Source organism: Coturnix japonica, chromosome 1 (genome assembly GCF_054131305.1).
Source record: "Coturnix japonica strain WE chromosome 1, WE-NBRP24, whole genome shotgun sequence".
NCBI lineage: Eukaryota > Metazoa > Chordata > Aves > Galliformes > Phasianidae > Coturnix > Coturnix japonica.
The window spans coordinates 12,634,146-12,648,446 of record NC_140663.1 but is presented as its reverse complement, the minus strand read 5'-3'; positions in this window follow the sequence as shown (position 1 = coordinate 12,648,446).

Here is a 14,301-nt window from a genome sequence, read left to right as displayed (position 1 = left end):
ACATCTCATCTTGGAACGTAAATCTCTTTAACATCTCTAGATTAATAATCAAAGTAACCAGTAAGTTAGTGAAGGTTATGACTGTGGTCTTAAAAATTCAATGTAACAAACTTTTCTGCTATTAATGCAAATAAAAATGGTACAGTAATTGATATAAGGTACGAGACAGAAACTGTTGTACCTTACAGCAGATCACTGATATCTCTGAGATGAAATGAAACACAAATACCCTAAAATAGTCTGGTATTTCTTAGCTTTCATGAAATATGAAGCAAGAGTGGGAAAATTATGGTTAAAAAAAATATGCTTTTAAAAACTTCCAGTTGCTACTGTGGTTGCTTGAGTATTATTTCAATGTAAAAGAGCTGTAATGAATGGACAGTTTTGCTTTTTACTTCCCGTGAGGTAGCTGGAGAATCTAATGATATGTGGAAAAAGGGAACCTTCTTGCTACAAAACATTTTCTCCTTTTGCTTGTTCTGGGCTTAGCTCTGAAACCTTCAAATTATCTGCTGGGTAGAGAAAACAGGGTCCAAAGGAGTAGAAATGGCTGTTGCATGGGCAAAAAAAAACAATCTTACAATTCCTTTCCTTGCATTGCTCATTACCTGCCAACTTAACTCCCACCAAATATCTATTATAAGTATTATTATACATTTCTTGGGACTTGACTTCCAAAAGGAGCGACTTACAGCTGCAGAGTCTGTGATTCTATATCCTCTCCTGTAGAAGAGGCAGCGTTTTTAGAGGGCATAAAATGCATTTGTTTTGTTTTGCTTTTCTGATGGATTTAATGGCCTTTTTCTTTTTTCCCCAAACATTACTATTTACTATTTGCAGAAAGATTAAAGCAACTACATAAGTATTAGTTCAGTAGGGCACCAGCTGAAATGTTTTCCTGAGTCTGAACCTTAATCTAGTAGTAATATTCCTGCAAATGCTCATCCTGTGAAAACTAAGAACAGTGTTATTCTGACCCTAATCAAGGATACGTTTCTTTCTACCTTTGGGTGTCTCTGCAGATCTACAGCCAACTTGAACTGAGTGGACACACCAGGCTGTATGACTGGCAGCTTTGTGCATCAGTGGGCATCAGACCAGAGTTCAGGTATTGCTCAGTCTGAGGGAAGGTGTGTGACTGCAGTTGGAAACACTGGATTTGAGAGAAGAACCTTAATTCAAACTGGCAGGCTTTAAAGGACAAATGTGGACGCTTCAGAGCTGTGTGCTGGAGTGCCAAGTCTTTGGTTTGTCTCAGAATGGTTTGTTTATAAGAACTGGTAAATGTGCTTTTGATTAAAGAAAAGCATCCAAATGCACTGACTGTTACAGATTCTGGAACAGAAGGACTCTCACTCTCATTTATGTGTCCACACAGATTTAAGTATATGTCTATATCTGACATTACTCTTCTTTTTTTGGTAGAACCTGGAGACCCCATCACATTAATCATTCTACAAATGCAATGTTAGTATCTTGGTTGGCTTTCAGTAATTTAAGACTTGCTATTTAGTGTAGATTTGTGGATCTTATTATCCCATCTTAAGGATGAGATTGTTTTTTATACTTTTTATCTTGAAAAAGAAATATTTACATTTTTAAGTAAAATTTGTAATTGTACCCACCCTTTCAGTATTCCAACTTTAGTCCCAGGAGAAGAACACAAACAGTGCCAGACATGCATTCCCTTGTGTTTTTTTATCGTTGATTTTGGTACGCTCTATTTTTATCCAATTCTATGGGAAATGCACACACTTTGTGCATTTGCCAGAATGCGATTCCCCAATGCCCCCTCTGCATTTCCAAGTGATCTTTTTCCAGTTTCAAGTCCTTTTGCAACAGTGCTTTTTCTTGTTTGATCAAGTAAGTAATCCTTCCTCATACTGAAACCATTTGCTGAGGACAACAGTTGCGTATGCGGAGCTGAAAGGACAGATGTGAGTCAAGGAAAGTCTCCCACCCTGACAGTAATGGTTGGTTTTACTTCCTTTTTCATGGTCTGCCATTATTTGTGCTCACTCCACCTAAAGGCTGTATGTGCACAGCTCTATCGGCAGCCAACAGGGTAGAATCCTTGCTTTGTTCAAATTCAGCTGAGTGTAGCAGAGCTGGGCTGTTGTTGGGGCAATGGTCATGTCGTGTTGAAATCCCTCTCTCCCAGCCTACGTAGCAGGACTGTCTGGAGGCTGCCCAAGTATTAGCAGATTAATCTATAGGCACCATCCATGTTCTGGGGCTGGCCAGAACACTTCAGGCTCCAGACTGATTTGTAAGGTTGCAGTTTGCGTAAGGAGCTACAGAGAAGCTAGAGCTGATAATGCAAGTGAGCAGATTCAGCTGTGTAACCCCAAAAGAGCAACATACTGAAATAAGGACATGGTCCTGAGTCAGTGTATCCATTCACTTTTGCAGGGTGCTTTTCAGGTTGGCATCGTTTCCGCCCAAAGATCACTTCCATTTGGTGACTTTTTCTCTCATTTACATTATGGGTTTATTTGTGCATTAAAATCAATCTGACAGTGGCATTACAGCCATAAAATCCACACTGTTATATCATTACCATAAAGCTTAGAGAAGGCCTCTTACATTTGAAAACATGGTTGTAGTCCCAATTCAGTTCTTTACAAAGTGCCCTCGGCACGTACTGATGGCAAAGAAATAGGACACCACTGGAGATGACATCTCTGAAGCCCACCTGCACTGTGCCTTGTAAAAGTACTGACTCACTTTCACCATGACACCCTGCATAAACGTCCTCCTCTTTTCTGTCAGTATTACCCAGCAGAGCCTTCAAGCAAATGTGAAAAGGAAGAAATGTGGTCTTGAGGACAGATGGGTAGGTTGGTGGTCTTTTGTGTTTCTTTGTCCTACCTTGAGTTATATCTCGTATCTCAGGTGTGTGCTTGTTTCCAGAGGTTTGGTCTACATGACTGCTTGAACAGAGGGCTATACACATTTCCCTATAACACATATAGCAAAGTTCTAGGTCCAGGGTTACTCCCCTTGCCCTGTGGATTTCTCCATCTGCTGTCTAGATAACGTAAGATCATCTTTGTTCATCTGGGACATGATCCAGAAACATTTGGGTTTGGCAGGAAGAGAAACTCACGAAGAAAGGAGAAGAAATATTTTGAAGCCTGGCAGCAGTGTGGAGATGGATCTCCATGAACTGAAACAGGAGTGGAGACTCAAACTGGCAACATGGAGAGGAATCTCCCAGGCCAGGACCTTCCACAGAATTCATGGAAGCCAATTTTTTCCCACCAAGGAAAGGTATGATCCTGTCCTTCCAGGTCAGCCTCTAAATAGATGTTTTCAGAAATGGTCTATCAAGTCTTTTGGCTGAGGGAAACCTGCGTTAGAGTTTTACTGCAGGGGGTTTCCTTCCTCCCAGAAGAGCGAAAAGAAAGAAAACAGTCAATGTATCCAAGAGCCTGAAGGGTCTGTAGGCTTGTCCCTGGTAACAGATATTTCTAAGCTGTGGGCTCTGAATGCCTCAAATGTTGGTATCCATAACAGACCTGGCTTTGAGAATGAGATAAGACTTTTCTCACAGGATTTACAAACCACAGTGAGCAACCTGCTAATGCATTCTCTGAGTGGGAAATGGGTCTTGGCAGACAGCACAGCTTCCAAAGTGCTGATGACTTCTGAAAATCATGTCACCTGCTCCAGCTATGTGCAGTTTTCTGGAATAATCAACTCTTTCCTTGTAGCACCACTCTGAAGGGCCCTAGGGGTGGAAACACCCATAGAGACTGCAAAACATAAGCTGGTTCCCTAAATAAGAAGATGATGAAATAAGTAGATATCCTATTTTACCACTATTAGTCTGGCAGATAGTCCTGTGGGAGCTGGCAGCAAGGTCCAGCCAGTCTCATCCTTATTACAGAAAAGGGATAATGACTGCTGAGAAGACAGAAGGATTCTCAGTGTGTGATCAGTGCCCATACTGCTGCCCTGGCCAGCTTCCAGTATGATACTCACCAGGCTGAGACTTTTTCCCTTCATCCAGAAAGTGCTAGTCTAGTCCTGTGGGCCTCCCATGGGAATCAGCATTGCATGACTTGAGGTATGGAAGGAACTGGGATCACACTGCTCTTCTCACCTGCCCTAGGGCCCAGCCAGGAACGTCTATGGACCTGATGTGTGTTTACAAAGGGAGACTGCTTTCTGTGAGTCTCCACCTTTTCTTTCCCCTCTCTCTTATCCTTCCAAGATGTAGAGGAATATCTATTATCTTAAAATATATATTACTAAGTAAAGATTAAATGTTGTTTCATTTTAAACATGGGAAATATTTTAACTTTTAAAACAAACAAACATTTACCAATTATTCTGTTGTATAAACAGAAAATCCTTGTTTAGAAGGATAATGTTTTGAAAAAGGCTGCTGCAAAAATACTTGTCAAATTTTAATTGATGGCTTTAATTTTTCTACTTTGTGTCTCAACCATTGGCATACTTCAGTTTAGATGTCAACATTTTTATGCCTGGAAGCTGGGGAATAAAAATAGTTACACTCTAAAAAGAGGCAGTTCTGAGGGTGAGAGGTCCTGATCTTGAAAGGTCTTGCTCAAATGGAAACTCAATGGGACTACTGGGGTGAGGAGGAATTACTCAACCAGCAGACATTACAAAATGAGTCTGAGCTGCTCTACTAAAATGGTAACAGCTCAAACATGGAAAATTTTATTCATGCTGCTGAAATTGGAAGGTGTAAAGATCTGTGTTTCTTGAAGAAGTGACCACAGCTGAAAGGCAGCGGATATCAGTTTGGAAAGCAGATGAAAACCTCCTGCTAAGTGGTTGGGCTGTAATGTTGTCTTAACGTTCATCGTGTGGTTTGATTTGTATTTTATTCTTTTGAGTTTTTATATTTAATGTAGATGATCTACAGTGATTGCAGGATGGTTTGGAAGACAAGTATGTATTTATGTGAATGTTAACAATGCTTTGTATTAACTTAAATAAAAATCAGTACATGTTTGGAATTACTTAATTACGTGACCTTAAAAACAGTTTTCTTGGTACAATAAGATGACCTTACCCTCGAAAAAATGTGCTACATGACAGAAATGTACTGTATGGCCAAAATATCTTTATTTCCCTCACAAAGGAGTCCTGACAGAGGACAGAAAACCTGATTTTATTCCAAGCAATCCAGCTGGTACATATGGAGTTCAGAAAGAATGAGCACATCACGGCACCCCATTCCGACTGCCTGACTCTCAAGATAAGGGTAAGTGCCTAATAGCTGCTTTCCAGAAAAAGAGTACTCAGCTAAGAACCAGGGTACATGTCAAGGAGGTTTTAAAGTGGGAGCATTACTCACAGCTCAACAGTGATTAAAGGATATTAAAATAAGCCACAGAACCCTCTCTCTTCTTTTAGTACTCCAAGTGAATGGAAAAATATCCCCAACCACTTTTCTCCTCTAGCCCTTTCTCACCTGAGGCTCTGAGTACCTCTATACTGAAAGTCAGCTTGGGTTTGCTAAGAGGCAGCCCCCACTTTCAGGATTCAGTGTCTGTGCATATCCTGGGTTCCACCACATGTGACCAACTTCAAAGCCATTTGTACAACAGGAGGAGACCCATAGTTCTAAATCCTTCAGAACACCACAGTTAACATATTAGCATCTTGTTCTCAGCTTGTGAAAGGGCACCTTACCTTTCCAATTGCTGGCCTCTTTGCTCCTCCTGTGATGTTGCTGACTTTCCTTCTGAAAGACGATGATTGCATGAATGATTAAGTAACTTGGTAATCTGCTTGTTGTCTGCAGTTTGTGGTAGCACTCCTTCGCTGCAGGTTGGAAATGACAAATATCCCTGGTATGGAAGTTCTGACTCCCCAGCTTAGAGCATCTTGGTGGTTCCTTCATGGAGAAGTTTATGGGCAATAGAAAACTCCTTTCCAGTGCAATTGATTCTCCTTCTCCTCAGCTGGTAAAAAAAGACTGGGACAGCCTGGTTCAGTTCTGAGGGATATGATCCGTGACAAGAAATTCAAGAAGTTGATTCTTTTCCCGTAATTAACTCATTTCCTGAGCATGGTTACCCCACATACAGCATTAAGCAGATCTTCTACCGTTTGTTATCTATTAGCAGGCCTGGTTTTTTTGTAGGTTAAGTCAATTCCCTTTTAAACTCTTCTCATTTTCTTGTGGCCCACTGTGACAGCTGTGACAATCTGTTTGTCGTGGAGTTTAGTACATCTCAATTTATATATGAAAATACCAGGAAGTGGAGCATCCTTATCTGTGTGTTTAGGATCTTAAAACATAGTGTGAAGATCTACCAGATGACTCCCTGCTTTTTAAAAACGACCTGTTAAGGAATTGTTTCTTAACTTTGCGTTTCAATGAGTTCTCTTACAAGAGTGACTCTAATCTGTAAATTCCTGATTACTCTCTGTGTTATAGGTGTGATGAGGTGACCGTATGGGAATAAGGCAGGCTGAGACAGGTAATGGGCAGTTTGCCATTCTGGGGTGAATTGTTTCTGGCTTGGTACCATATGCCTGATGATGGCATGTGTCTTCTCAGGAAAGACAAATTGCTCTCCTTCATGTTTGGCAAGCTCCTGCTGGAAGGCCAAAGAGGTTTATATTTAGTACTGATGCTGTTTAGCCAACAAGCTGGGAAAATTGTCATGATGATGCAACTAGAGATTTACTGAGGCTGTTTTCCAGAGCTGAGGATGAAATGGTTGAAATGGGCTTTGAATTTCCAGACCTGAATCATGTTGCTCCTATTTTCTTGGGGTAAGGTACATCCGGCTCACACACCCAGCCTGAAGCCAGAACTAGAGATCACTCCAATATTGTATTGGTGGGATTCCTACAAAGCTGTCTACTTTGATATATGGTTTGGTACCTAAAACTTGTCTCCTGTTTTTTTTGAAATTCAGCAGCATTTTGTCCTTCCCTTCTGGTGACTCATGGCTCCCTGTCTGCCTAAGGGAGCGTGTGTGCTCCTAGATGTGCTAACAGAAGTCCACACAGAGCATCAGCTATTTTCCTATCAAAACCCTCTTTGTCTGCTGTGGGCATGTCTCCTTTGTACTACTCAAAATATTGGTGAGATCGAAAGCAATGCAAGCTTTGGTGCTCCCTGGGGGAAAATCACCGCATCTGTTCTTTTCCTTTGTGAAACAGCAACACTGGGAACTTCCCAAAGACGGAGAGAGATGCTATGGGCTTACCTTAAATCTTCTTTATCTTATTTCCACCTAGAATTGGCCACTGGGATGTCAGCTGTTCAAACAGAACATCTGAGTTGCCTCCTCCAAGACATCATCACTGCGGGAATGATCACCATACTGAGACGTACAGTGAAATCCATCCTCTTCTGAATGCTTGCTTCAATCTTGGATAGGTACCATTTTTACTGAAGTTACATTTTCAACTGAAAATTTCAGCTATACTTAAGCTTTGCAAATATAACAGTATTAGCAAGCTTAAAAAAGAAATTACCTCTTGAGGAGAAAAAGCAAATATCCCAATGTAAACATGATTTTATTGTCTTTGTTTAGGCTGTGTGAAGGAATGGAGAGCCATTTGGGATGAGCTAAACTAAACAGGCTTTTTATTAACACAACTTTTCAAACAGCTCTGCTCAGCCTCTTGGCTCAAGAACCATGAAATAAAAAAGATGAAGGAGTCTGCTTTATTCTTCATTGCTTAAAAAATCCACACATCAGAACATTTGCTTGAATTCTTCCACACATTCTCATAAGCAAAGGAATCCTGAAGGTATTCCTAAAAGCACTGTCAAGTTGCACCATAATCCTTCACTTAGGCATTTATATCCTCTTCCATCTGAAATAAGCACTGTTTTTTGTACATGTAGCTGTAACAAAATATGAGAAGCCATCCGTGCTTGTGTTGACACTACTGGGGTTTTCTCTTCTATAAGTTAAGCAGGAGGTACCCGTGACTTGCAAATATTCCATGTGTGTCCTCCACATTTGCTGTTTTGGTACTGCTGGCAGCATGTCACACAACTAAGTTTGTCCATTCCCCATAGATAAAAACTAGGTTGTTCTGATGATTTAATTGCTGGGAGGACAAATCATCTTCTCCGGCTTCTTGTCATGACACTGACATTGCTTGTTGAATTTTTCAGTGATTAGACACTTTCTATCAGAGTATAATTTCCAGCTCTTCTTCCAGTGAACAAATGCTGATTAATAACTTGGCATCGGAAATAATTCACAGCTTTTGCTTATTTTCAGTAGCTTAGTAAACTGAGGGAAGGTCTTGACAACCTTCATTTGCTTTGATTAGTAGCTGATTGACTATTTTTTGTACCTTTCTCAGTTTTCTGTCCATTGGGCCAAGAAAAATATGGAGAGCTGGTTGTGCATGTCAGCATTATGCACCCTGTACAGATCTGTTAACTAACACCCTCAGATGTTTGTCGTTGACTATTACTTGAATAAATTTATTGCAAACCCTTTATCTAGCAAATACTTCCTCATAATGACTCACAGTTATGGACACTCTCCAAATCAGAAACCTCCTCTAGTCCATTGGTCTGTCAGTAAGATATTTGCTTGTGTTTTTCAAAGAGGTCCTTTTTCTGTCAGAGAACTGTGCAAGCCACAGACCAGGTCCTGAAGGGCAGATGTTCAAGTAGTTCATGATCCTACCCCTATAGGAAAAGTTTTGCTGTTCTTCTTGCAAGCTTTTCGATCAGTGTTACAGAAAAGAATGCTTTCATTCAGGCAAAACAGTTAAGAAAATAAGTTACAACAAGGAACATTCAGCCCAGCTTTCCCAGCCTTGCTGTCATCTAGACTGAAAGCAGGTTCCATCAAGAGCTTGTCCTACTGCACTTCCTCTGCCAGCTGTCCCTCCATTATAGGCCTTCTGAATCAAGAAAATCATTCAGCAGAGATGAATTTCCAGACTGGATCCTGACTAGTGACAGATAGCACCTTCCTCTTATTTCTTGCACTTACTCACATTCAGTTCAGCAAGTAGCTATGTGTCAGTTTAGGTGTTGGAAAGAGTGCTAGAGAAGCATTTTGCAAGTTGGTTTCTCAATTGGGCAGCTTGAGTGATGTCAACACAGCATGTGCGTGGGCTGAATGCTCCCACTGGCCTCACTACTGCCCCTTGGCTTCCCAACCTCACTCACTCTATGCCAGACGCTCCCTTTAGCTTGGTATAAGGCTTTGTTAACCGTAGGCTTTAAGAAAATGTAGTCAGTTAACAAGGTGTGTCTTGCTCAGAGCAAATCATAGAGACTAAATGGGACACATAGATGTGAAAATGTATTTAGCATTGAGGGTTGTGTTGTACACATCTCTCCATCACAGCCTGGGAGCTTTGTGGGATTCTGTTGCAGAATGATTTACTATATTGCTGGCTCTCATATTGTTTGAGTCTGGAAAACTACTGTAATAATCAGCTATCAGTGGGTAATGGTTTCCTTTGGGTTAAGGAAGAGCAGACATCGCTCCTGCCATACCCTGTTGGATGCTTTGGGCACCATCACCAAGCTCCTTGGGCTCTAATTCTGGTACACTGAATGAAGGAAATGGCCTCTGACTGTTTTTGATGGGTCTTGCCGGGGAAGCACATGGTCCATCTTTTCCTGACTCTCAGTCTGGGAGGTCTCCTGAGTATCTTTTTCAGGGCTATTGAGGAAATGGGGCTGTAATGACTATGATGTTCTGTTTCTGTTACCCATACTGTAGAGTCAGCTTTCTTCTTCTTTCCAAAAGTCTGATAGTCAAGAAAGTTTCCTTCTTCTGTGAAACAGTTAACAAAAAGCTAAACAGATCTCCTAAGTTCTCCTAAAGAACTGATTGTCTTAAGGGATTTATTGTCTTAGAGATGTTGGGTTTTTTTGGTCTTTGTTTCTGATCGGCACTGATAAGTTTGGGGGAATTATCTGTTTGTGTTTCCCCAGATGCCATTCTTTTTTCCAGTGTTCTTAAATCATATAATAGATCTTCTGGAGTGTTACTTATTTCAATGCCACACTTCTACGTCTTTTAAACTACACCTCCTTTCCCACTGGAGCAGAAATGTTGCTATATGGACATTTGTCCCTGGCTGCTCTTGTGGAGCTTCCCCCTGTATCAGTGCTGTTCTAAGTGATGCTGGCAGCTTGTCTGCTTCTAGTGCTACTTACATGTCTTCAAGTGTTATGTTTCAGGAGGTTTTGCTGTGAACTACATGTTTTTTGCTGTGAACTACGTGTTATTTGCTGTATTTAAGCACCTCCTGGCAGGCAGTTCCTATCCAAGCTGTTGTTTCCACTTCTTTTTGAGAAAATTGTGCTTTTAATTGCTTTCTTCTGATTCAGTTTCAGGCTGTATCCTCTTGATCCTGAAAGCAGCACTGACAGATACCTCATGTGCTTCAGCTTCAATGCTGTTGTAAATGAGGATATTGCAATGATGGCAAAGCCTTTTCCTTGTATCCTTTTGTTGGCCTCTTTCTTGTGAAGATGACGTACCACAGCTCTCTAAAGTCAATTTAGCAGCAGGCTGAAAAGCAGCCACCTTGTCTCTCCGTGGGTCCAGGCACTGATACCACTAGCTCTGCTGGTGAGTTTTGGGTAGGATCCATCCACATTAGCATTACCCCCCTGTGGTGGTCCTAAATTACTGCCCTCTTCCAGTCTTCATCATCCAAAAAAGAAAACAAAAAGACCTTTTTCTGTTGTTTCCTGTTGAGTTCCTCTTGTTTGCCTGGTTTGTTTCTGTTAGAACTGCAGTGACAGCAGGAAGATTTCTTCACTTTTCCAGCCAAACATGCATTTACTGTGGAGCTCACCTCGAGCCTGTTGAGGCAGCGCTCAGGAGGGTGAACACAGAGCATTACAGCAGGGAAGCTTGGTCTCCTGGTGCTTTGCCCCTGATTTGTTTTTGCTGTCAGATTCCTTTTCTAAAGAGATTCAGAGGCAGGGGAATTTTTAGCAGGTTTGCACTGGGAGAGGTGCTGGTGATGCAGGTAGCTGCACTATTAGCACTTGGTTCTCCTGCTGCTGTTCCACCGGGCATTTCATGATTCCCACAAGTGGACGGGCTCTTTTGGTTTTAGTTTTAGAGCTCTAAGCAAAACCAACAAGAAATGGAGCTGAGAACTAAGGAGAAGATTCGTAGTAGCAGAGGGAGTAGTTGTTCATGTTACAGCTTTACATACTGAGAAAAAGCAAATATAGATTCATATTTTATAAACTGCATTTATTCTCATTGGATAGTCCCGATAACACCAGTACTTAAGGTCTGCTTTGTGAGAAAGTCCTTTTCTTTGTGAAAGGAGAAAAGCTGAGACTGGTGCAGAGCATCATAGAACGGCATTGGTCTGGCTCTCAGTGCTACACACAGAGACTCAGAGCACACAGCTCATCCTGCAATTGGAGCCCATTGACTTAAACCTTGGCTTCTAAATGCACTTTCCCCCTGGCTTGCCTGGGGTTCTTGGGGTCCCACTGGCTGGAAAGGTGAAGCTGCACCCAATGGCCACCCCATGGAGCTGCCTTCCACCTCCACAGGACCTTCGAGTCTCCTCACCATTACAATGCCATTACAGCGATGGATTCCCGGAGGAGTTCCTCTGAAAAATGAGCATTTCACTAATTAACATTTCCCCAGGGCATAAGGCCTGAAGAACAGCTTTGTGCCTCTGAGCAAGGCATCGCTTTGAACAGAAAGGTCTTTGCTTCACTGTTTTGGTTTGGGATTCCTTTAAGTTCTTGAGATTTCCAGGTATTTTTCTAAGTCAGTCAGAAACAGCGTTTTGCATGGTTTGGAAAATGCGTCATCATCTGTGGGAAAGGAAGATGTTTGTAAAACAGAGACGTTGTCATGAACTTCATCAAAATGAAGGATCCCTTTGGCTGGAGGAGAGCACTTCCTCGAGGGATCTGCTTATCCCAGGGAGATGCTTTCATGCAGACACTGGACAGAAGCAGAGGAGCTGCCATCCTGCACTCAGCATGCGTGTCCATCCTAGTGGGAAATAACGGCCCCACGTGAAGGTCTTAGTCTGATCCCAAACACCTGATGTTGACTGGTGTGGAAGCACAAGGCTGGCAGCTTCTTCACTTAAAAGTTTTTGGTTTTTTTTTAATCTCAGGTAATTTAGCAGGAAATATTCTTAGCAAAATTCTGCCCCATCTTGAATTGTTAATGATCTTTGCACCAAGAAACTGCGCTGTGGAAGTTCTTTATCACATCAGATTTTACCTTCTTTGTGCCTCTACTCAAAGTTTACCTTTCTAAGCAGTGCTGCTGCACACAGGCTGCCTCTCCCATGTTTCTTCACACATCTGAGCAGCAGAAAGCTCTGCCCACAGGACTGCAGCGTGGAGAGCACGACTGGCATTTGCAAACTGCGACTTGCAGTGGCAAATGCCAGGGAGCTCGCAGTGAGGTGTGGGATGTGCTCGTACTTACTCGATATAGCACCCCTGCCATACACATGTTCCTTTTGTTATCTAAAATTAACCAGCATGTGCTTCTGGCACCGTGCTGCTGCTGTTTCCAAAGTGACAGCCTCTTCTTTTGCATCCCCAGGAGATCACCTGAGAGGCGGCACATCTTTGTCTTAGCACTGCCTCCTTCCCTTTCCCCAAGGGGTGCTCTGCTGGTGTCAAAGCTGCAAGCTCCTAAATGACAAAACCCATTCCCAAGGGTAGGAAGGGACAAGGTTTTCTGTCAAGTGCCCGGCTGCTCAGCATTAACATGCAGGACACAACGTTTTCAAAATGTTCAGTTGTCAAAAGCAAGGAAAAACTGCATCTTTTTGTCTGCTTCCTTCCTACATCATGCTGGAATCAGTCACCGGTGCCTCTCCTCTACCACTGCAGTGATGCAAGAGCCTGACGTGCTGATAGCTGTTTGTATCTTGGCATCAGTCCTTACTATTAATGGCGTAGCTGCAGACAAACCACTTTCTCTTCTCTAGCATCAGTCTTACTTTCCTTAAAGCTGCCACGATAGTTTAAAATACATTAGTCCGTTTTCTGTCCCAAACACAGATGGGTGGATGCGGTGGGATGCTGATGTAGGAGGACAGCTGACTTCTGGACCACTACGTCCAGCATTCTGTGATAGTGGCAGCCAGAAGACACATTAACTGCATATCAGAGTTGTTCAGGTACTTCAGTGTTACTGGGATGCTCAAAAGTCCTGCTGAGCCTTGCAGACATTTTGGTGCCCCATATCTTCTCTTTAGAAATCTCTTTATTTTCAAGACTGTTACAAAGAGTACAAAACTCACTGGCACAGAGTTTGCAATTTACATAATCTCTGGGAGCACTCCTGTGGATTTACAGAACGGTATCAACCTGCAGTAAGGAAGGTTTATCGTGACAAATGCCCTACAACAGTGGTAACTTACATGCACATGTTTTTCCAGTCAGTTGTTCTCATCTGTATTTCTGTATCATCAGACACATTGTGCAGGAAGTTTTATGTTAAACAAGGCTGAATATTCTGCTAATTAATATCACAAACAAGTGCAACCACTGTATTCAGTGCAATCTAAATATAACGCTGTACACCTTTGCTCTCTCCCAACTTCTCTTTGTGTCCTGGAGCATATGCAGGCTGGAGCTTTGGAGACACATTCCTCACCAGCCACCATCTTTACAGTCAGGCTGGAGCCAAAGTGGTGGTGAAGTCACAGCTGAGCTCAAAGCACTGATGCTAAGAATAGACCCAAATTGCTGCTGCTCGGTGCAGTAATGACATGAATTCGGTCTGCTGAGAAAATATAATACATGTTGAAATTAAAAAAAAACCAAACACACGGACCTTAAAAGTAACTTAAAAATAATTTACAAAATCTTTGGGATCACAGCGGAAAAGGATGATAATTGAGACCTACTCAGAAACGTTAATAATTTCATCTCCCTGCATGCTGAGTTAGAGCCTGTGAAATACGTGGTGAGTGACTAATTTCCATTTCCTGCTTTGTAGCCCATATGAAAAAGCTGTTTTGAAGGGCTGGTCTATTTAGAGTGTGTTCAGGCACTGGAAGACTGTAGGCCCAACTCTGCAAATGGTGCCCAACTCTCTGCAGTGGCAGCTGTCCTAAAGCTGAACCCTTCCAGGCCTGGGGTGCCCCAAGCAGTGCCCAGCTGCACACTGACACACAGCAGCTGAGAGACAACCAGCAGTATGGGTGCACAGCTATTTATCAACAAAGTGTTGGCCAGCAGCTTGTTCTGTAGCTAATGAGGGGATGCAACGGCTGCTCCTACTCCTTGAAGTCACAGAATCACAGAATGGCAGGGGTTGGAAGGAACCTCAAGAGATCACTGAGTCCAACGCT